We start from the raw sequence: 26,384 nt of genomic DNA on the forward strand, positions 1-26,384 counted from the left end.
TAATTCTATTTAATCTATTAGTTGAACATTATTATTTAAAACCTATCTTTTTTGTTATTATTTTCTATGAAATTTGTTGTTTTGATGCAATAGTATGTAGATTTTCACTTACAAAATGAGTTTCTGGATTTTCCAAAAAAAAAAAATATTTAATAATCCCTGAATTCGAGATAAGCTTTAACGTGATTTTTTTAATTTCCAGGAATCATAGCTCTAGAGCTATACTGAAATTCACCAAGTTGATCTAGTTGTGAACGCGTCTTCCCAAATCACCTGATTTGGAAGTCGAGAGTTTCGGCGTTCAAGTTCTAGTGAAGGCAATTTACTTTTATACGGATTTGAATACTAGATCGTGGATACCGGTGTTCTTTGGTGGTTGCATTTTAATTAACCACAAATCTCAGGAATGATCGAACTGAGACTGTACTAGACTACACCTCATTTACACTGATACATATCACCCTCTGAAGCAATCCTCTGTGGCTGTTTAGCCTCCGGGGTAATTCCCGGAGGCTAAACAGGAAAAGAAAGAAAGAAGAGCTGTACTGGAATCTCAGTTTTTATTTTTAACTGATTACCATTTTTGCATTTCTCCATGTTTCATTATCCAGGAACTCCAAAATCCAAAAGAAAAGTAAGAAGTAACATTATTGGTACATATGTACGTGTGTTGGGGAAATCGAAGCTCAATAACTTTTAACTGAGTAAACCAATTTTGATGAAATTTAACATAAAAATTCTTGTACATAGGGCAGTTTGATAGTAAAAATTATGGGGTCACTATCTTCGGGGGATGAAATAGATAATTCCTTTGGGGTAATAAATACTTTGAGACAATATTTTGAATGGGAAGCCGATCAAAGTTTAAAAGTATCGATTTTTACTTCCTTGTACGAAGAAAAGGAATATTGTGATCGCGAAAAATTTCGGTTTTCAGATTTCAACAGAAATATCCATTTTGACCATCCCTGAATCCATTTTCACTAGTTTCGGCGTGACGTCTGTACGTACGTACGAATGTATGTCGCATAACTCAAAAAGGATTATCCGTTGCGTTGAAATTTTGGATTTAGGTCTGTTGTGACATCTCCCCTTTTGATTGCAATCCACTGGACCAAAAGTGGTCAAAAAAGCCCAAAATCCAAAAATTTGGATGTTGAACTTTTTCTTAATTGCAGTTATAAGCCCTAATTGAGAGCTTTTCAACGATGTACCATAAGTGGTACTTATTTTCATTTGTTCCAGAATTATAGCCAAATGAAATTTTAATTAGTGAAATATTTGGATCTTACAAGGTGAAGGCACATCGGATCGAATCCGACTTCATCTCCTTTTTTTTAATTTTTTTATTCAAATACATTGATTTATTAATAATTATTAACCTCTGATTGTAAAACAATTTTTACCATAAATAATAATTCAATAATAATAATAAAAAAATATCAGAGGTTATTAACGAAATAAAATTTTATATACGTTTCATTTTAAAAAAATATGTATATATAACTTAATATGAGTACAAGGAAGTCATGTGGTGTCCACATCAGATTTATTTCTAAAAATAATGAAAAGTATTGATTGAAGAAGTTAAATTATAATTTTGTTTTTAAAATTGCCTTCCTCAGACATTACTGAATATATCCACTAATATTATTTATATTTATATGCATTAATGACTTTCATCATTTTATATTAATCAAATAAAATTAAGTTTTAGACTTAAATTTGCGAGTTTCATCCTCTCATAAATTTGATAGATGATTACTAATTATTACTTATTTTCTGATTGATGGAATTACATTTAAGCTTTGAATGGAATATTGAAATGGAATTTTGTAGCGTATGAAAAATTCCATGCCTGACCGGGATTCGAATACGTGATCTTTGGATGAAAGACCGAGACGCTACTACTCCGCCGATCTCCCCGATCTCCATAGTTAATATGCGTGACAGCTATTGGGAGGTCATCCTAGACAAACCTTTGATTGCCCGGAAAATGTTACTGTTGTTTTACGCAATACGTAATTTCTTCCTATTATTATGTATATATATTTATGCAAAAAGACCAAATTAGGACCACATAAATATCAGTTTTAGATTCTTTTCATTTTTTTTTTTTGTTAATTTAATTATATTGATGTATTAATAACTATTAACCTCTGATTGTAAAAAAAAATTAAATAAATAATAATTCATTAATAACAATAAAAAAAAAATAAAAAATATGAAAAAATCACAAGTTATTAGTGAAATAAAAATGTACTGTTCATTTTAATTTAAAAAAATTTACAGAGGTTAATAATTATTATTAAAACAATATATCGAAATTAAAATATATATATATATATATATATATATATATATATATGAAGTCGAATTCGAATCGATGTTGTTCATGTTTACGGATCCGACACGTTCTGACTTACACCACGTAACTACTTGAGCGAGGTGAAATAAATTTAATATAAAAATAATATGAAATACTGATACCGACACCACAAAAAAAAAATGTGATTCAATGTGGTGTTCACCACAATACATTTTTATAACTGTCCACATTATTAAAGAATTGTCGAATCGTATCTCACTTTCAAATGAAATAAATTTAAATGAAGTACAGCAATAAATATGTATATGTAATTTAATAGGCGTTCAAGTCATGTGGTGTCCACATCAGTTATTTAAAATTTTTTTTTGGTTTATTTAAATTTTTAATAATAATTTTATAATAAACTTTCGTTATAATTCACCCCCTTAGGTAACATTTTAGTACATTTTTCAGTGGAATTTTTTTAGTGTTTTCTATTAAACAATAATTGCCAAAATAGAAAACTTAGGAAAATCAAACAATTTTCTTTTGATATGATTTTGGTTGCGGAGCAAAAAAAACATTTTTTTTAAATTTTTTAAAGTTTTTTAAGTATCATTTTATTCCACTATATAAGAATAAATAACTAATGGTAGGAAAGTATAACAGGTTTGTTTTACGGTTTTTTTTTTAAATGTGCAATGTGATAAAAAATATTTTTTTTAAATATCGAAAATATCGTGTTCGTTTCTCAGTTTATATTCCGGGAAATATGAAATTTAGATAACACATGAAAAGATTACTTTGATGTCCAAACTATTGTTGTTTCATCGATTTGTTTATAAAAATCGTTACAAAATTGACGTTTTTTTTCATATTTAAACTTGTGTACCATACTATTCCTATATTTTACTGGAATCAATACACTGGACAACAAAAAAAAATCAAGTAATCTATTTAAAATATATATCCTTTCTTGATTGGAATGTCGGAATACAACATAATTACAAGAAATTGTAAAAACATTTTATCAGTCTATAAAATGTAATATTTTAAATTATTATTAATTACATAAAATTATTCTTATATGAAAAAGATCGTATTGTATTTAATAAATATTTAAAAATCCATTTTTCTAAACAATAGCTTTGATAATTTATTTTGGAAACGATTTGATTACATCTACTTTATGTTTAATTGGAAAGTAATAAAATTTTGGCATTACCGGATCGTATATAATTGTTCTGTGTTTCTCATCGGATTAAAACACATTATTGCGATTGCTTTATAACTTGTTTATCTTCTCGGAACGAAAGCAAGAAGAAGTTTCATATTAATTTTAGGAAACGGTTCCATTTGAATAAATCCGAAGAACCCAGTTTTAATAATCTGTTTTATCCAAAAATATAACAGCATTACTTTTATCAGCTTTTAACCAAAAATCATCTTTTTTTTAAGCTCATTACTGACAATATTTTTTGTTTTTCTTTCCTATTTGGTTTAAGATGCAAATTAATTTTGCGTAACAGATTTAATAAAATTTCTAGTTTCAGCCTTCGTCGTTTCATCAGAGTATTTAATACTGGTTTCAACCCCAAACTTCTTTGAAGTTTTTTTTATCCCCTACTTTGCACTGGTGAAATTTACCTCCGTCTTCCGGCGTACCAAAAGGGATTTTTTTTTGGTGATTATCACCATGTTGAACTGGAAGGTATCGTAAAGATACTAATTTTATTAAAAATACACCTGTGTTCAGTGGTTTTCTAGAAATAATAATTACATCATACAGAAGCAAAAAAAAAAGGTAAACAATCTGTCTGGCTAAACCTGTTTAGATTAACTAAATCAAACCAAATCTTTCGGCAGTATGTCTGTATCGTTATAAATGAATTCTACTCGTACATTGAAGGATTAAACCAATGTCAGGTATATTAATAAGAAACCTACCTGTTTTAATGGGTACCATGATGCGATTTTTGGAAAATTATGATATATTTTTGCGTTTCACTTCCCCCAGACCCCAAAACCACCGTCAGTTCAGAAGTTTATATACATATATATTAAATACTTTTATAATGTTTTTTTATATTTTACTTTGAAATATTAATTATTTTTATTAATTTAAAACATTCATAAATTAATAAACAAAATTTCGTTATTGGTTTTATTATTACTAATATTGTTGTACATTGATAGAAAATAGGTTTTTTAATATAATTCCTGTAATATTGTTCTTTTTAAATTTTAAAAAGAAATAAAACATCTTTTGTAATTTTATATTATTATAATAAATAAAATTGGTTGAAATAAAATAAAAGTATACTTGTATCAATATTAAATTTTATATTAGTGGTAATAAAAATATAATGCTCTTTAATATATATATAAAAAAAATTGCTGGAGTTTTAAATCCAGAACAAGATAAAAGTATAATATATGTATACATTTATATTAGTAAAAAGAGAGATTGGTTTTTAGTATTCTGCACAGGAATGATAGAACTATAATAATATATTACAGTTGGTCTTTCTACGTTTACTATAGTCTTATATAAAAAAAAAAATAAGGGAAAGAATTAGAACAAAATAATAAAATAGAGAATAACTAATAAAATATTTTTCACTAAAATTGAATGAAATAATACAACGTAGGCAAATATTTTTATATTCCTATATATTCAACTACAAAAGAAATTTACTATACATTAGTAAACCCCCTTGCGGCTCCGTCCACGTTATATGAGTATAGAAATTAAAAAATTGGAAATAATTTTTTACTAATTATGTATGAACTGTTGCTCTCAGAGTTCCCAGTTATTTTATAAAATAAATTGTTTAGATAAAAGATGTGTCCCCTAAATCAAATTTCGTTATGAAAGCACTAGGATATTGACGTTTTTCATGAATTACATTTCCCACATCAAATAAAATCCAGGATATTCATAAATCATTTTTTTCATATTACGAGGGCTATTCAGAAAGTAAAGGACGTTTTGGAATTTTAAAAAACCAAGTACAAGAAAAACTTTTTATTATATACATGTGAAAGAGTGACGAAAATACTACTTTTCAACATAATCACCGTACAAATTCAGGTACTTATAGCGGTGGACAAGCTTTGAAATTCCTGTGTCATAGAATTCTGCCGCCTGTGATCTCAACCACTCAGTGACGCATTTTTGGCACCCATCTTGCACACAATTTGTGGTAGCCTAGCTTCTGTGAAACAATTTCAAACATTAAAGTCCGTGAAACTTGTGGAAAACATAGAGAAAGCTCAGTTATTGTGAAACGGCGGTTTTCACGAATCTTTTCGTCAACTTTGGAGACCAGATCGTCAGTCACAATGCTCGGACGTCCACTCTTCTCTTTATCGTGAACGTTTGTTCGGCCATTTTTAAACTGAATGCACCACTTCCTGACAGAACTTTCACTCATTACGTTGTTCCCGTACACTTCACACAGTTCCCGATGAATTTCTATTGGCTTTAAGTTTTTTTGCCAACAAAAAACGAATCACAGACCGCACCTCACAACTGGCAGGATTTTCGATTGCAGCACACATTTCAAATTTTGTATATAAAAAAAAAACGGGCAGTGCGGAGATGTTCTCGTTGTCACGGCTGGACGCTGACTGAGGTGCCGAGCACGAGCCCACCAATATATACGCGATTGGCGTGCGCCTGGCGGCGTCAGGTCGAAACGTTCCTTACTTTCTGAATAGCCCTCGTACAATGGTTACATAATTTAATCACGTTACCTTATTGAATATTTTTTTAAATTCAAATAGTCAATATAAAGGTAATAATGGAAACCTGATTTGAGTTCTATCATACTTCTCGAAGGGTGAACTCGATTTTGAGCCGAGCCTGGATAAGCCCTTCAAGTCTTTGAGAACCCGCTGGCTTAGATTCCCGCTGTCTGCCATTACAAATTCTAAGTCTTCTACCTAACCCACCGGCTCGGTCTAGTGGTGAACGCGTTTCCCAAATCAGCTGATTTAAAAGACGAGAGTTCCAGCGTTCAAGTCCTAGTAAAGACAGTTACTTTTATACGGATTTGAATATTAGATCGTGGATACCGGTGTTCTTTAGTGGTTGGGTTTGAATTAACCACACATTTCAGGAGTGGTCAAACTGAGATTGTACAAGACTACGCTTCATTTATATTCCTACATATTTTCTGAAGTAATACCTTACGGTGTTTCCGGAGGCTAAACAGAAAAAGAGAGAGGGTCTCCATCTGGTTAAGAAATATTTTCTCCTAATATATACGTTTCAGTGTGTTCAAATAGTTAATTAAGCAACCCTCCCTCGACATATAACTCAAAGAGATGACGATATTAATAACATGTAAATAAGGTGTAGTCTTTTACAGATTCAAATCCACCATTTCTGAAATGTGTGATTAATTGAAACCCAACCACCAAAGTACAACGGTATCCGCTGTTTAGTATTCAGATTTGTATAAAAGTAACTAACTTTTACTAGGATTTGAATCTCAGACCGACTTCGAATGTCAGGTGTTAAAAAACTTGATTTTGGGCAAAAAGTTAACCGGTAGGCTAAATGATTGTTATTAGTGTTCAAAAACAAAAACATTTCTTCTTGTAGTACAATGTTAAATAACTTAAGGTTTATTAAACATGAAAATATGTTTGTTTAAACGATTGAAAGAGAAGACAATGATATTAAATTTAGTAAAACACATAATAAACTTTGATGAATTCGATATTGATATAGAAATTTATTTGCTCAAACCATCAAAACTTGTTTAAATGTATAGATAGACAATAAAATTAATTTCTTTTAACGTTATTATTGTAATAATACAAATTGATTTTAATTTTCCGTCTATATAAAAGCTATAGAGAACTTATACCTATATAGAAGGGAAAGTATGATGATCGGTCAAAATTGGGCATATCCAGTTTTAAACGAATCTTGACGAATTGACCCCTAAGGATCCCCAAAAAACCGAAAAATGGAATCGAAATTTCCTAGACAAATTGTGCGTACATATGTATGTGTGTTAGCGTGTAAATTTCGTTATATCTCCAGAAATACTTGACCGATTTTCACCAAACGTGGCTATAATATTTACATTTATTTATTTATATTTATAACAATACTAAAATTCACTCCCATTCCTAAAAGTAATTTTAATTTTGAAGAGTTATAAAAGGCAGCAGTACAAGGGGTAATTTAGGTTGCATTTTTAAAACAATATTTTTGCGAACAATTATAAGAAAAACATCTTTTGTGTAAAACCCTTTTTTGCTAAACTGCACCCCCGCACTAAAAGAAAAATAGTAATAATTCTGAAACGTTCTAGAAGGCATTACAGTGAGTATTTTTCGTTGCAGTCTTTTGTATTAGCATCTCGTGGAATCCACAATTTTTTTCTCCCATCAAAGTGGGGTCTTTATCTAGCCACCTCCCCTACATACCCACACATTCCATTATTGTAATAACCGGCCGGACTACTGCTGTAATCGTCTGTTATGCTGTGACATCACAGATGAGCGGTAAAATTAAATAAATTAATAATATTTAAAGTGTAAAAATTTATTTAAAATGGCCGCTAGTATCGCCACATCCGCACAAATGAAATACCCTCGAATGAAACAAGGTATGCGCGCGCGCTTTAGTAAGAATCATTGTGTTAAGTAAACGAAAAATATTGTATGTAAATAAAATGATAAATATTTTAAATTAAGTTGTCTGTGTAAGCCGTGCGTTAGAAAAAAGTCCTACAACTATGTTGTCAGATTTTTTTTTATTGAAAATGATATTAATTGATAACACAATGACAATCAGTTTAGGTAATATTTATCAATATAGACAACGACATTACATTTAACAAACCAAACTCTAGGTTATTTATTTATGATTTAAATAATAGTGAGATTGGTGAGGTTTGTACTGTAATTCTGGCCGTCTTAAAAAACCTACAGTTAAATTTTCGTAATGATTGGTTCAGTAGTTTTCGCGGTTATCATGAACAAATGAAAAAAATTTGTCTGTACAATAGTGAAATTGAATAATTCATTCAGAGTAACAACAGAACATAAATTGTGGGACGGGCAATTTGTAGGTACAACTTTGGAATCAATATCACCAGGGTGTAGGGAGCTTTTTAATAACTAAGTGTGGGGGACTTCCTAATATAACTATATTTTATATTAAGTTCAATACATGCGTGCTTTCTTATCTTATATATATTTTTTTTAAATTTGTCCACAAATTCTCCAAATTCGAAAAAAGCTATCTTTTTATTTATTGCATATTTTTTGTAATGTCTTCCTAGGCATAGTGGTAGTGCAAGTGGCTCAAAAAAATACTTTTGGGGCAATATTAGGGGTGGAGGAGCCGATAAAAGTTTAAAAATATCAAATTTTTTGAATTTTTCTAAACTTTTTTTGGGTTTTTTAAACTTTTAATTTAGCTTAATTTTTAACTTTACTATTAAAATTTTAAATAATAAAAGGTTAGTAGTAATATTACAATGAAATTTCTTATAAATTTTATTATACAATTTTGAAGAAACTCCCCGCCAACCCACCAAAAACAAAACCATAGATAACTTTTTTGTTTGTATATGTTTCACTAGAATTTTTTTTAGTTTCTTATATAACAGAGTAAACGTAGAAAAATCAAGAAAGTTTTTTCGAAGGTAATTTTGGAGGTGGGGAGAAGAAAAAATTTTAAAATCAAGTTTTGAATTTTTAAAACTTTTTTTGGTTTATTTAAAAATATGATAATTTCAAAATAAATTTCATCATAGATTAACTCAACCGAAAAAAATACGTATTAGCTAATTTTTTCTTGTATAATTATTTTTGCATTATACAGAATGGGTAACGTAAAACGGAACCAAAAACGTAACCTCTGCAGAATCGGTAGGTTATGTTGGAATGAAATTTTATGACGGATAAATTAAATTAAAAAAACAAAAACGTAATTTAAATGTTCCATTTATTTACGTAATTGTTACAAAAGATGTTCAAAATGATCACCCTGGTCATCGATGAACTTTTCTGTTCAACTGACCATATTGAGGGTCTTTTTTTATTTTTCCTGTTTAGCCACCGGGAATTACCGTTCAGGTATTACTTCAGAGAATGAATGAAGATGATATGTATGAGTGTAAATTAAGTGTAGTCTTGTACATTCTCAGTTCGACCATTCCTGAGATGTGTGGTTAATTGAAATCCAACCACCAAAGAACACCGGTATCCACACGATCTAGTATTCAAATCCGTATAAAAGTAACTGCCTTTACTAGGACTTGAATGCTGGTACTCTGGACTTCTAAATCAGCTGATTTGGAAAGACGCGTTCACCACTAGACCAACCCGGTGGGTTTCATATTGAGGAGGGTGGTCTGACACAAAACGTTGTCAATTGCGTTGACTTCTCGTTGAATCTTCACCTTCAATTTATTAATATTTTTAGGATTAGATGCATAAATTCTGTCCTTTAAGTAGCCCCAAAGGAATAAATCGCAAGTAGACGACGCTGGGAAAAGTGGAGGCCTCTGTCCTCTGCTGACAGCTCGTTGTCTGTCACCTTCAGTTGAAACGCGGTATGGTTTCAATTTTAATTCGTGAACAATTTTACGACAGGATGTGTTTTTTAACGCAGTTGTTGAGATAACTTGCGTAGTGATTTTTTTCGACAGGCAGTAATTCTTTCAATATCGGTAATGGCCTGGGGACTCCTAAAGAAAGCCTATTTCGTTCTGTATCTGAAACAGAACTTGTTGTACGCCATTTTTTAACTTAATCTTGAATACTATCTTTGCTGGGATACAGGCATTCAGAAATGTTTCTACGAATACTCGACGTCATTCTTTAAGCTATCCAGAACGAATATAGGCCTCAAATATAGCTATACTCTCCTGAATTGAATAAGGCATATTACACAAACACAACTGTACTAACAATACTGCAACGCACAAAACGTATACTGCACTGACACGTAACCACCTGACAAACGGCAGCAAAGGTAACTTATACATCCACTTGTCGCGCTAGTTGTGTGAGAGTCTTTTATAAAAATTATTGGGGTAGCTGTATCATTATGGGTTCTGTTTTATGTTCCTCAGTCTGTGTAAGGATAAATCACCAATGCCAACAAAGTATTACAGCTTTGTTATCAGACTTTTTCTTTCTAAGATATATTTTATACAGAACGTTTTTTTCTAACTCAGTATTTTAATTTTTGTTTCAGGTGAGTGCCGTTGACTTCTTAAACATAACTGATTTCTTAAAAATATACACGAATTGCTGCTTAATAAATATGGTATGTTAATTAATATAATGCTCGATAAAATACTTATTAAATGTTAGAAGAACAGTTCCTTTATAAAACAATTAGATTAAACGACATCGGAGATGATTGGTTAGTTAATACGTGACTTCTATGAAATAATCTCTTGTAAGTCAATTCATAATATAACAAAAAACCTTTCATATCAACTGCGGGAAAAATTTGGATAAAAATTCATGTAAAAGAAAAAAATTCCATATAGAAAGTCATTCAATTTGGTGAAGATTAAAAAATGAACATTATAAAAAAAAAAACTCCTTTTTAATATTTGCTACATGCCCTCATCGAAGTGTATCAGAAAAATGAACGAATCTGTTACTTCTTACCGATTTTTCGAAAAAATTACTGTATTCCTTTCGGTCCGTATGGTGTGAGAATGTAAAATTCAATTTTCTTTATGTCTTATAGTATGAGGAATACGAAAATAACATTCACTTGAAATGTAATATACTTATGTTTGTATACAGAGTGTATCACGAAGTTCTCCCGGGACTTTCATAACCTATTCTACTAGTGAAAATAATGGAAAAAGTACATATAAATATATATCCTAAAATGCTTAGTTTATGAATTACGACTAATGAAATATTTCCCTCTGATTTTAACTACCTCGGTGCAATGAGGTCGTACTGAAATATTTAATATGTTAATTAAGAGGCATAATTACTTATTTATTATGTCAGATTACCTGAAAAATCGAATAAAGTTGATCCCAGAACCGTATCTTCAGTAATTTTTGAGAAATCTGGGGTGAAAACCAATAAATTGTACATAAAAAAAAAACGGGTATAATTCTTGTTTTTTATGTTTGATATACAGTAAGTTTGATAAAAGGGATAGAAAACACAAGAAAACGTTTAAAAATAATTAATAGAGAATTTAATTCTCAAAAAAATGATGAGTTGAATAAAACAAAGAAAAGTTAGAAAAATTCGTATCACTAAAAAATAATTCGGGTTTTAATTACATTAACTAATTACTTTTCTGACAGTTGTTGTAATGTATTAAATTCGAATTTTTCTAAAGTTTTGTTGTTCTATTCAGCTTATCTTACACCATTTTATTCAAAATTAAATTCTCTACAAGTTTTGCTTAAATATTTTACGTCTTTATTACAAATTTAACCAAGTTACTGTACATCAAACATAAAAAATATGTTTTTTTATCCGAATTTATTGGGTTTCACTCCAGGTTTATCAAAAACTACTCCAGGGACCTATTTTCTTCGATTTGTTTTAGTAGTCCAACGTAAAAAATCACTAATTATTTCCCTTAATTAAATTCCTAAACATTTCAGTACGATCTCATTCCTTGAGGTAGCTGAAATTTAAGCGAAATCTTTCACTATCCATAACTAGAAAAAAAGCATTTTAGGAAACGTTTATATATCATTTTTCCATTATTTTCACGAATAGAAATGCTTATGAAAGATCTCGAAAAACATCGTGATACAACCTGTGTATAAATAAATTTATATCTAACACTGTAAATATGTTACGTATATATATAACATTTTGTGACACGAATATCACCAAAAGTACCGGATTATTTCATTGGAATTTAAATATACTATAGCAGTAGTGTATCTGAAATTGTGCATATGAAAATTTGATGAAAACTGGTTGAGTAGTTTTTCAATTACGTTTAAATTAAAGTCGACAATAAATAACATAACCTCAATTTGAGATTATGTTGACTGTGTAGTAGTGTATTTTTCATATGCAGTTATACAATGAGTCTCGATGGTGAGCGAATTGAAATTTGTTGTTTATGTGTAGTATTAATAAAACAATGCTTTGTTCTTTGTATGTTCTTTGTTCTTTGTTTGCTTTGTTCTTTGAAAATCGGTGCGTTTCTGACTGGAAAACATTGGGGATGTCGGAAACGAAAAGTCCATCTTGTTGCGTAGAACTGCGCAAGAGTTTTTCATTTTAACAGTAGTTATCAAAATTCCAAAATAACTTTTATAGAATTTATTTTAAATTGTTAAGTTCAAAACGGAAAAATGTTTGAAAATATGTGATTTGTTTAATTTTTATCTACATTTGCAATTTACTTGATCGAAATTTGTATTTTAACATTCATTAAATAGAACAATGACGATTAAGTTGAATAAATTAACAATATAACACAATTAAATGTGTAAAACTGAAGAATAAAATAACACTTTTAAATTCAGTATTTTATTTCTTCTATTACAAAAACTTTTTGCTTTTAAAATTAATAATTAACCTGTGGCGAAAAATAATATAAATTAAATAAAATAGATTTATATTCGAACGTTATTACATTTCTAAAATTTTATACATTTATCTAGCGTTTATACAAATTGTCCCACAAGTTTCCATTATAGGAAAATTAAAACGTTCTTTTTTCTTTTTTATGTAATTCGTAGGGAATCAGGAAAAGATACAAAACTGGAGTTATGCTTCAAATGAAGTTAGTGATATGTTACTTGTGATTTACATTTTCCTAATACACAAAAAAACTTAATTTTTCCTTTGTATGGAAACTCATGGGACACTCTGTATAGTAAACATGTTACTGTAGCAATTCAGTGTTTATCTAAAAGGGAATTATTGTTTAAATGACGATCAAGCACAGTTTAAAGTTTCCTTTTATAATTTTACTCTTCTACTTAGTACTTTAGTTATTTAAGTAGTTGTTGGATTAAAGTTTCAAATGTTCCAGCAAAGGATATTTTATACGTATTGTTTGATTCACGGTTGGTTACCTTCCAACATCTAACGAACCCTTTACTTCAAACGCAGGGTTATCTTAATTTTCATGAATAAGATTAAACCATTATGATTGTTAAAATATCTATTAATTTAAATAAGTATTTTTTTTTTTTGTAATTTTTAAGTGTCGGCTTATGTTTTTAATGCTTAATGTTTTATGTTTTATGTTAATCTTTACTGTTATTTTTCTTCTTAATTTTATCTTTTCATTTCTTTCTTTTTTTATTTATTTTCGTCATTAAACTTTTAACTAAAATTTATTATAATCCTTTAAAAGTAAAATAAAGAGAAGAAAAAATTTTAATTAAAATAGTAAGAATTTTTTTTTCAAATTAGTTAATTGCCCAAAAAAAGTTTACATCTTTTTTTTAATATTTATTTTATAATTAATCGCTGAGTAAAATAAGGGTGCCCTTTATTCCCCCACATACATTTTTATAAATTATTCTTATATCTTAGTAATAAATGGTAGAAATGTTCTATATCGTAAAAGCACTTAAAAAAATATTTGCAAAATTCAGAATAGGTAAAAAATAAATTAATATAGATTTAGAACAAGAAGAAAAATTTTTCACCGTATGAGAAAAATACGGTAGTATTTATAGTTTCGGTCTCACGGTGGGATTGTGGGGTGAAATTGAATTTTTTTTACTATTTGAGGTATGAGAAGTACGAAAATACCATTAATTTAAAACGTAGTTTCCTTACATATATATATATATATATATATATATATATATATACTGAATGTAACATGAATTCTCCCAGAAATTTTATAACCTACTCTACTCGTGAAAATAATGGTAAAAGTTAATAAATACATATGTCCTAAAATGCTTCGTTTGCGAGTTACAGCTAGCGAAAGATATCATTCGGATTTCAGCTATCTCGTTGAAATGAGGTTGTACTGAAATTTTTAGAACTTTAATTAAGGGGTAGAATAAATGATTTCTTATGTTTTTCCACCTGTAAAATCAAGTAGAAATTTTTACATCACCAAAAAAGAATTTGGTTTTTGTTTACATTAAATAAGTACTTTTCTGACAAATGTAGTAATGTACTGTTTCTAAATAAAATTAGAATTTTTCTAACTTTTCTTTGTTTTTTTCAACTAATTTTATACAATTCTGTTCTGAATTAAATTTTCTACAAGATTTATTTAAAAGTTTTATGGTGTTTGTTTACCGATTTAAAAAAAAATATTGTACATCAACCATAAAAGACGGGGGTTTTTACCCCAGATTTCTCAGAAATTACAAGATACGGTTCTGGAACATATTTTATTTGATTTTTCAGGTCAAAAATCATAAGAAATCACTAATTCTGCCTTTTAATTAACGTCCTAAAAATTTCATTACGACATCATTTCACCTGGCTAGCTGAACAACTGCTAAGCACTTGTCTTCAATATTTAACAATGCTTCGTTCTAAATGCCTTCTGTAAATTCCATGGTCATATTGGTATTTTCTAGGCGTATTCTATGCAAAATATCCTCAGCCATATGCGATCGATATCTTTCCCATAACTCTGTGGGAGATGAAGGGAAGCAAGCGGTCAATATAATTGCGAATAATGCGCGAATTTGGTTTGGATGTGCAGTGTTACACGCGTCATTAATACATATATCCCACTGTTGGTCGTTTTCTAATAAATTCAGAGCTTGGTGAAAGGCGCAGCTCAATCACGACACGAAAAGTACCTCTATTAAAGTGAATATTTAATTCAGATTGTATAATAATCTGAATCAGATGCAAGTGGATAAGTTTTTTTTTTTGTTAATAAACAATGTAATTGGGAACAGGTATTGTTTCACGTGTGACTGCGGTTGTCGTTAGCGAGTATGGCCCCTCGCTTCCGGGAGATGGCGCAGTCACTGGTACACAGACCGTTAAAAAAACTGTTTTCTCGCGGTCGCGGGTATGTGACTGTTGCGAAAAATAGATAAAAACAATCTTTGATGCGGGTTATATATCGTGCTAAAATTTGAGCTCAATCAGTGCAGAACATTTTGAATTTTTGAAGCCGTACACAAACGAACTTAACATTTTTATATATATAGATATAGAAGCCTACATATTTGCTTGGCATTTCTCCAACCTCATTCAGTCGCCCTAAAGCATAAGACCGAATGCCTGTGCCACAAACGGTTTCTGAGTCACAAAACAGTTTAGCGGCTAGTGTCCAAACTACCTTCTAGAGCTAAGCTAAAAGCGTGGTACCATAAACCAATCGTTTGCAGAGAGAGGCCGACGTATAAAAGTTTTGTCTAAAAAATGAAAACTGTACAATCAATTTCCTTGAAATATAGATATCCTGCAATCATCCACTTGAAGTTGTGTACGTAAAAATTAAGGTCAACAACAGACAACGTAACCTCAAATGTTGACTGTGTACTGGTGTATTTTTCGTACGCGCTTATACAGTGAATCACAGTGGTGAGTGAGTTGAAACTTGATGCATGTGTATAGAATCTACTTGTTAATCGATACTGTACATTACGTTGTACTCTGAAGATCAGCGTGTTTCTGACTGCGAATTAGTGAGAATGTTGGAAACGAAAAGTCAGTCTTGTTGCTAAGAACTGTGCTACAAGATTGGCTACAAATCTATGCTGCTACAAAGAATTTTTTATTTGTTATTACAATTGTAATAACAAATAAGATATAAATAGTAATATAATAAAGAAGAAATAACAAATATAACAAATAAAATTATATAAGAAATAATGATATATATTTAAATCATATTATATAAATCATATATCGGTGAAACATTTTGAGACTGAAATAAAAAAAAAACCGTTGCAGTAATTGCACCAGAAGAGCGGATTTCTGGTTTTAATTAACCTTGAAAATATATATAAATACCCAGTTTTTTCCTCTTACTCCGGTTCCTTTGAACCGATTCTCTATAAAATCAAAAAATTCTGTTTCCACTAAGTTTACATATCATACCGAGTATCATCCAAATCGGTTAAACATTGTGTCTTTGTTTTCCTTTTTTCTTTTTCTATATAGCCTCTGGAACCATTGCGTTGGGGTTAATTAAAACCCAACCACCAAAGAGCACCGTTATCCACGATCTAGTATTCAAATCCGTATAAAAGTAACTGTCTTTACTAGGATTTGAACCTTAGAACTCTTGCTTTCAAAATCAGCTGATTTGCGATCTTGAGTCAACCACTAGACCAGTCCGGTGGGTGTAGTAAATTGTGCCTAGTAAAACGAAAACAAGGTAAAAAATGTATCCAAAATCCCCGTTTTTTGGCCTTTAACTCCGGTTTCTGTAAACCGATTCGCTTGAAAAACGATAGAACTTTATTCCTTATAGGTTTACATCATTCCCGTCAAGTTTTATCAAATTCGGTTTAGATATGCGTCCGGTCGATCGAAAGAAAAACTTATAATATTATATCCTGATATATGATAACCTTATACATGAAAAATCTAATAAGTAGGTCCTAGAACTGGATTTTCCATAGTTTTTTTATGATATCCAACGCTGATTATAAATTTAGACCTGTCTAAATTTATCGGGCTGACTTTAGTTTTCTGCTAAGTTTGATCTACTTATCATAGTGGTAGTGGTAAAAATTAGTTTTTTTTTTTTCAATGCAACCAACACCACAGTGGACGAGATTGTTGACTCTTGGAACTAGTCGTACAGCCTCTTGATTGTGGACTTGTTTGGTGAATCCACACCATCCTTTTCTGTGAAGGCATTCTGAGCACTGTATAACTAGTACATCTAATGAACTGAGAGACAATTAATATTCTCTATTCCATTGTGTCACCCATTTTCCCTTAATTTTCCTCAATTAAACTAGCAATAAAAGAAGGAAAGATTCTTATATTAGGTTGCGTCATTTTTTGAAAACTCGTATTTTTGAAAATTTAGCCTTCTGAAATTAAAATATGTCGGTCATTAAAATGTTTTCATCACTAATAATTAAGGTAAATATTATTAGTTTATTAGAGAAATTTTAAGCCTTTTGCTATGCACAAAATTACACCTCAAAACGTCATTCGCTCAGATGGGTATTTTACACACTTGTTTTCAGACAGAAAATATTTTACAATGAATTTTGATTTTTTCTCAGATATACTTTTTTTACTGCATAATTTTGAAGGTAAAAACCTTATTTGATCGAGGAACATCCAAATTTTTTTACTGAACATTTTCATATTTTTCGAAATTGTAATCAAATATTGCATAATTAAGTGATTAATATTAGGGGGTATATTGAAATGAAACGACTAGCACTGGATAGGGAATCTTGGAGAGCTGCATCAAACCAGTCAAATGACTGAAGACAAAAAAAAGTGATTAATATTTAAAAACCATATCCCATATTTGGAATAACAAAATCTTATATGGAGATCACATAACTTCCTTGTACGCCTATTAAATTAAATATAATTTTTTTTTTTTTAAATGAAAAGTACATAAAATTTTATTTCATTAATAATTTCTGATATATTTTTTTATTGTTATTATTCAATTATTATTTATCGTAATGTTGTTTTTCAATCAGAGGTTAATATTTATTAATAAATAATAATAAAACAGTAAATAAAAAATAATAAATGAAAAAAGAGATGAAGTCTGATTTTGAATCGATGTACCTTCTTCCCCTTGTAAGATCCAAACATTTCATTAATTAAAATTTTATTTGGCTACAACTCTGGAACCGATGAAAATAAATACCACTTACGATATATCGTTAAAAATCTCTCAGTGAAGTCTTATTACTACAGTTAAGAAAAAGTCTAAAATCCAAATTGTTTTGTATTTTGGGCTTTTTTGAACACTTTTGGTTCAGTCGATTGCAATCAAAAGGGGAGGTGCACAACTAGATGTTACAATAATCCTAGATCCAATATTTCAACATCCTACGGCTAATCGTTTTTGAGATATACGAGATATATACGTAAAGACTTCACACCGAAACTAGTGAAAATGGATTCAGGGATGGTCAAAATGGATATTTTCGTTGAAATTTTTCGCAATCACAATACTTCCTTTACTTCGTACAAGGTAGTAAAAATGTAAAAGTAAAATCAATGGCGGGAAAATTTTCCAGCTATTTTTAACAATTAGGTTTTTTAAACTTGTATACTATTATACCAACTAACTATAAACAATTACTAACTACTAACCAACTATAAAAAAAATTCAAATAATATATTAAAATATTGTTAATAAATATTTAAAGAAAATTAATTTTTTTTCGTTTTGATATTAAAATTATATCTAGGTTTTCTTTTTCTCACAGCATTATACAGTTTTCCTCAGTACATCATTTAAAAAAAATTATTGTTTACTTTTAATTTGGTTCACAGCCAAGATCAAATCATACATTAATATATTCATATTTATATATAAATTCATGTTAAAAATCAGTTAAGACACTGTTTAATAATTAAAATACTTAAATAATAAAAATCTTAATTAATGTTTCCTCTTTTTATAATTTACATAAAATCGTATAAATTTTTTTTATGAAGTTGACTTATTTAAAAAAAATGTAAGAAAAGTCACGTTCTAGTAATAAAAATATAACACCCCTCACTGAAATAAAACGACTGTAAATGTCATTATAAATCGTTAATAAAACAAAAAGTAATGGTTGGGAGAAAATACAGAAAGTATTAGATAACGTTGAAGAAGAAAAACAAGGGTGAAAATGAAGAAGATAGAAGTGTTTTGTTGGCAGGAACGGTGACGTTACAGAAAAGGAAAGAGGTCATATATATAGAAGGAGGGAGGTATAGTGAAATATGGTTAAGGGCAGCTGTGTGGTCCTGGGTGACATTCCGAACTAGAAAGGCAATTAGCGATAGAAGTCAAGGTTTTGGATGGTTGGTGGAAGGGGGGTGTGTTAGATATAGGGTGTTAGTTTGATCTTTACACGTATTCCAATACTCCATTTTATATTATATATGTTGTAGTATAGAGGATATATCACGAAATATTTCGTAAGGGTGTGAACGAACTAAAGGCCACCCACTTATAATATATCTATGTCCCCCAACAACAAAATTATTTCCCACACGCTTAAACGAAGTATTACATTTTATTTACTATCATTTGTTAAAATTCTTTTTTTTATAATTTTAAAGTCATTACGAATAGTTTTAGTTTAATTGGTTTTGATGACAGATAAGACAGTGTAATATGTAAAAATAATTTGATGATCATCATATAGTTAACTGAACTGAGATAAGTCTTCGCCGTCCATTTCCACCTTTTCTATTATCAAGGTTTTTAAAATTTTAACAACTTATAAACATTATTTCCTTCGCTGAACGTCTAGTATTTAAAAAAAATTATTTTTAATTATTTTTCTCATTGTAAGTATATAAATGAATGATATCAAATAATCCAATGGGATGGATGTACGAGTAGAATATTCCAGTGGGGTTGTTTGGCTGAACCATTTTTTTAATTAATTACTTGCTCCTACAATTCCGAAGATAGAATAAATTGTTCCTTTACAAAGCCTATAATTTTCCTCTGATGGCTGTTTAATTTCTGCAGAAAATGAAAAATTTTTGTGGAACCGTACAATTTACTTGTCAACATAAAGTATTTAATCGAGAATAATCTGTTGATAAATTGGAGAAAATACACCACCCCGTTCTCTGTAGGTATTTTGACTATAACAGGCGCATGATAACTGGAAGGGCTAAAAGCTCTCTTATCACTACATCTTTTCCATATCTATGAACCCTTCTCCACAGTTTTTGATTCTTTGGGTGTATGATCCTGGAAGATCCAAGTTGAGAATTCTGGGACTTATAATCTTGTTTTTTTTTTTTTTGTAGAGGGAAGGAATGCCATTTATGTTCAAAGTAACGGGCTTGCTAACAGGTGTCTCAAGATGTTATCAGGTGCGTATGTGTGCCTGCACCCTACCGACTAAAACTACATTTTTGATGATCCTCCACCTTTCTGGAAACTACTGTGAGGCATTACATCAGAAAAGGGGAGCTTACTTTCCTGCACCAGGTATCAGAGTGACTATGTGTTTACCGCATCCAGGCGACCCTCACAGGTTTGGGAGGCCCCTTGGACACCTGCCCGCAGCCCTGTCCTCCGCACCAGAGCTCTCAAGCTCTCAGCCTCTGCTTTCTTGCTTCTTCCTCCGTCCGGAGCATCTCCATAACTACTCTGGAATACCTAACCTCAGCAAGCCAGTGCACTTCTTTGGTCACCCTGGAATCTATAAGTCCCTCGGGAGAGAACATAACCTTCGTACCCAGGAGTACTTAGCTCCAGAAAACGAAACTTACCTTCCTGCTCCGGGAATCGGAGTGACCGTGGGTTCACCGCATCCAGGCGACCCCCACATGGTCAGGAGACTCCCTAGACACTCACCTGCGGTTCTGTTCTCCACACCGAAGTTCTCAGGTGTCTGTCTGTTTTCCTTGCTTCTTCCGTCATGGGAAGCCTCTCCGTGACTGCTCTGGAATACCTGGCTGCAGCCAGGTGTTGGGACTTGTATTCCTAGACACCTGGGACTTGCAATCCTACAACATCTTTATCCTTTCTGGTGATTATACAGTAAATCTAATGATAATATTGCAGTCGGTTGAAGACAGATCTCTTAATTTACCTAAAACACTAAATACTTTGCTTTTTTTGACTTTACTTGGTTCTACAGCTCGTTGTAAGCACTACAAGCCTCCTTGAAAGACTTTGCTTTCTTGACGTTCCATTATTTTATAGGATGGAGCTATTAAACGCACGCCCAATCCTCAACATCGAATATCAGGTTGATTCTGTGGCAGATTTCTTTGCCTTAAAAAATCATTTCAGCTAAAAAATCCCGCTTTAAGTAGCTGAGAACTCGCGTTTTCACCCCCTTCCTTCTGACTACATAAATCGAACCAGATGCAGATGCAAATGAAGAGAAATAACGGGCAATTTCTGCAATCTAAAATACCTACTTTGAGACAAATATATGCCAAAAAAGTAATACTACACATAAAAAAATATATAAATAAATTTAAACTTAAAAATTCACCGTACAATACTTGTTCAGCAGGAACAAATATTTATACCACATTCTTTTCAAAATTAACTGTTTGTAAAAGTCAATTTTCTTATTACGCCTGTATATTTTCTAACAATAACCCCAGTAATTTTAACGTCCAAATAATAAATAGTAATCTAATCAATAAAATCGATGAATGGGTGAAACAAAATGTATATTTTAAATTACCAAATTGAAAGACAAATAAATCCACACTAATAACATAAATGTAATATCTTATTTTAGTAAATAACATACAACAAAATAAATTAATATACTACTTAGCATTAAAAAATCAACTTATATAAAAGTGTGAATGTTTAACTGAGTGCTAAGGGAATACAAATTTATAATAGTATTCAGCTGTCTTATCTTATGAATATTTCTTGTTGTATTGTCATACGTTATCTTACAATGTATTTTTTCTATTTATCCATAATGAAATTATTTTTTCTCATTTTTTTTTTTAGATTATGAATTTATTGTATTTTATTTTATTTGATTTTAATGTAAACTTATATATTTCTACTTTCTGATTGGTTTTTTTTTTTTGTTAATTTTTCCATTTAATTTTTTTTTTATGTACAATGCTACAAAAATTATGTACTTTTATTTAGTTAAATATTGTATTTTTAATTAGTACTTTTATTAATCATTCTATTATAATGATATGAACTCGCGGGTACGCTCAAGGTTTCTTTTCCTACCTGCGTCCGGATAAATAAGTTGAATAAAATTATACATGTAATATTCATTTGACAATAAATAATAATAATAATTATTATTATTTAATGGTGGAATCTATTCGATATCAGTTATCCTGCCAGTGCCTTTTACTAGCCTTTGGCCAGAGCCAAAATGCCCTCTAGGCAAATTATTTGAGCTCAAAATACAAAATTCGTGTAATATTTTATTTTATTTCAATTTATTTGTTTAAAAATACAATAGAACAATATATTTTCATAATTAGAAATCGATGAAAAGAACAGTAACAAGAGATGAGGTCCTTTAATAATTAAATAGACATATGATTGAAAACAAATGATTATTTATTATTCATTGACAACAATACTAAGCCTAATTTTTAACATAATTCCCGGTTGTATTTAGGTACTTGTCCCGTCCTGCGGTGAGTTTTTTATTCCAGTAATAAAGAATTGTTTAATTTGATGTCAGAGAAATCGCATTTTTACCGCATTTTTGACCCGCTCATTATTGCCGAAGTTTCTATCTATCACGTAAATACTACTTGAGATGACCGAACAAAAGAAACTTAAGGTGCGAGATCGAAACTGTAAGGTGGAAGCGGCAACTACTTACGATTCTCTTTTGGAATAATTTTTTTGTTTCTTGAACGGTACGGAGGTATGCGTTGTCGTGCAGAAGAATTACGGCTGTTGAGAAATAACCGGGACGTTTCATCATTATTGCTGGTTTCATTATATTTTGTGTAATATTACAATAGTGCCGGCCTCCATGACGCGAATGGTAGCGTCTCGGCCTTTCATCCGGAGGTTCCAGGTTCGAATCCCGGTCAGGCATGACATTTTCACGTACGCTAAAATCATTCATCTCATAATCTGAAGTAACGCCTAATGGTTGTCCCAGAGGTTAAAAAAAATATTTTACAATAGTATACACTGTTAATTGTACGTTGCACTTCCAAATAATCGTAATACAATTTATAACCATAAAACACCGTTACCATTCTTTTTACTGGGTGACACGTAGATTTTTAATTTCTTCCTAGCGAAAGAACTCGGCTGTTTCCTTTCTACACTTTTACATCAGCATTTCGGTTCAAATTGATGAATGTTGGAATTAAAAAAAAAAAAACAAAAAAAAAACAAACACTTTACCTTTCGTTAAAAAGCGTAGTTTTAACTTTCGTTCAATTAAAATTGGGGTGTTTGTGATTTTAAATCGACCGTCGGAACCCACCTCCAACAAATTTTGCGGAAATTCAGCTAATCATGCATAACGGAATGGCGGTTCCGATAATCAGACTACAAATTTCATTGATTTCCTAAATTTCTATTCGTCTTTCCTTGAAAATAAATTCATTCTAACGAGTCTAAAGTGGCATTCGAAATTTACACTGATATTCATTTACGATGAAAATTAGTTACACTTGTTTTAACTAAACCGTTCGATTCACTTATAAAAGTTTTAACAATAAATTTCAGACGGTTTTACATCTTAAAAAAATAAAATTTTACCACTGTTCTTCTACAGTACACGTTTAAAACGGAGCTGACATTTTTAAATGCATCAAAAATGGTTATATGTCAGGGGTACCAACTCGAATGTCAAAGTTTTAGTTTATTCTACAGAGTGATTTTTTAGTCTTGTTACCCAATTTTAATGTAATTTAAGAGAGGGAAATTTAGGTGGAATAAAAAAATGTATTTGTTACTTACAAAAGAAATTTAATAAAAAGCTATTACTTACATAATTGTTAAAGAATATGCTCAAAAATGCCCATCCCTTGCGGTTATAAACGCACGGACTCTTTTCTGCATATTAGCAGAAACCTTTTTAAGAGTTGCATTGGAAATATTCGTGATTAAGACTGTATTATTGACTTTAAGTTCATCAATAGTGTGAGGATTGTTTTTGAAGGCCTCGGACTCAATATAGCACCACAAAAAGTAGTCAGGAGATGTAAGGTCTGGGAACCTTGGAGACCATAAGCCCTTGCTTATTATTCGATCATCAAAGAACTCTTGCAGAAAATTCACGGTTTCTCGAGACGTGTGGCATGTAGCGCCGTCTTGCTGAAACCAGCAATACCGTTCTTGAGGTTCCAGGAGAGACACAAATTGGCGCACAACATTCATGTATACTTCACGATTTACTGTCTGTTCGAAGAATATGGGTCCGACTATACGATGACGAGATATCGCACACCACACACCAATTTTTTCAGGATGCAAAAATTTGACTTGTAAAGCGTTAGGATTTTCAACCGCCCAAATTCGAAAATTTTGACTGTTCACATAACCATCGAACTGGATCCAAGCTTCATCACTAAAGAACACTGAGTTAAAAATTCGATTCCTTTATCATTTACCAGAGACCTAAACCGACGGCAATATGGCAATCGCTTGTTTAAATCTGGAGGCTTAAGCTCTTGGACTAATCGTACGCTATACGGATACAATTTCAGTTTTTTAGCGGCTTTCTAAACACTCGAATATGACAAACCGACTTGCGTGGAAAGTTTTCGTAAACTTTTCCGTGGAGAATTGAACAATCTTGTTTTCACATTCTCTAAAACGTCATCTATCGACCATTACGTTTTCTGTCGCACTACCTCTCATTCGAAATCGGTTTGCTAGCCTAGAAATTGACATTTTCTCTGGCGAAGGAACACCAAAAAATTTAATTTGAAATGATTCTTTTACACTCAAGTGCGATTTCTTAGCACAATATTGTTCAAGAATGAAAACTCGTTGTTCTCCGGTAAAAGACATTCTATTCGCAACAGCTCAAGGAGAATCAACTCACACTGCCGTATCTATACCGGTTGAGTAGCGCTACCAACTTCGTGTCACAAAACAAAATTTCCCTTTCTTAGAAAAAAATTACCAGACATTAACAATTTGGTAATATGACTAAAAAATCATTCTGTATTATACAGTTACTCCAGTTTCCATTTGTTCGTTATTATTAAACGATCCTTATGGAAATTTCATAATTATATATCTTATAATATGGACTATTGTTACTTGTAATGAATTGTTACCCCAAAATGATTACATTCTGTGGTATGGACGAATCTTAACTTTTTTATATTAGTCCATCTTTGCTTTATTAGCAATCAACAAACTATTAGATATTTATCTGATACCTTTAATGGTTTTTGTTTACATTTAAATTATTTATTACTTTCATCTTTTAAATATAAGGATTCGTTAAAATATAACTGAATATTAAAATTACCTTTAGGAGAAGATTTTGAATAGTAATAGAGATAGTATTAGATAGAGATTTATTAGTAATAGAGATTTTGAATAACTTTACCAGTATTATAAGATCCAAACTAAATTTAGATATTGGATTAAAAATGTATCCAGAGTAAATCAAATTTGCAGAATATTTATAAACTCCTTGGTACATGATTTTTTAATACACTTTTTAAAATTGCAGCAATTTATATTGAATAAGTAAGCAAAAATCATAGATTATCTGAATAAAAATTATTTTAACAGAATAGTAAACGATTTTCTATTTTTCGTCTGATTTGATACAATAAAAAAGCGATATCTAAAAGTTTTATTTACTTTTTATTGGTTGTATTTAATTTTTTTTTTTTTTTTAATTAAATTTTCGAGAACTTTTTTAAAAATCTTTCGCATTTATTAGTCATTTAACAAAGCTATTATACTACAAACCTAAAAAAAACTTGTTTCTCGACACAGAATTTTTTGTTATACGTCAGATATGTTAGGAACTACTGAAGTTATAGTTTTGGCTTTTGGGTTTTATCCTATTTCCCAGCTTAAATTACATAAGAAACCACTAACTTTACTCCTTAATTTAGATCCCAAAAATTACAGTGGGGGTTCTTTTTATTAGAAGAGCTAAAATCTAGGCGAAATCTTTTTTTAAACGTAACTCGAAAACAAAACGTTTCCAGACCAATGTTTGTATGAATTTTTTTCATTATTTTACCAGAACATGTCCTGAAAGTTTCTTCATGGGACACTGTATAATGGGTATTTTAACATAGTTATTTAATCATTATATTTTATAGGGACAAGAGAAGCAATTTTAGCGCTCAGATTAATAGTATAAGGAAGATTAAAGAAAAACAAATCAACGTACTTGGCATTTATAGACCTAGAAAAGGCATTCGATAACGTAGACTGGAATAATATGTTCAGCATTTTAAAAAAATTAGGGTTCACATACAGAGATAGAAGAACGATTGCTAACATTTACAGGAACCAAACAGCAAC

The sequence above is a fragment of the Lycorma delicatula genome, chromosome 11 (genome assembly GCF_047948215.1).
Source record: "Lycorma delicatula isolate Av1 chromosome 11, ASM4794821v1, whole genome shotgun sequence".
Taxonomy (NCBI): domain Eukaryota; kingdom Metazoa; phylum Arthropoda; class Insecta; order Hemiptera; family Fulgoridae; genus Lycorma; species Lycorma delicatula.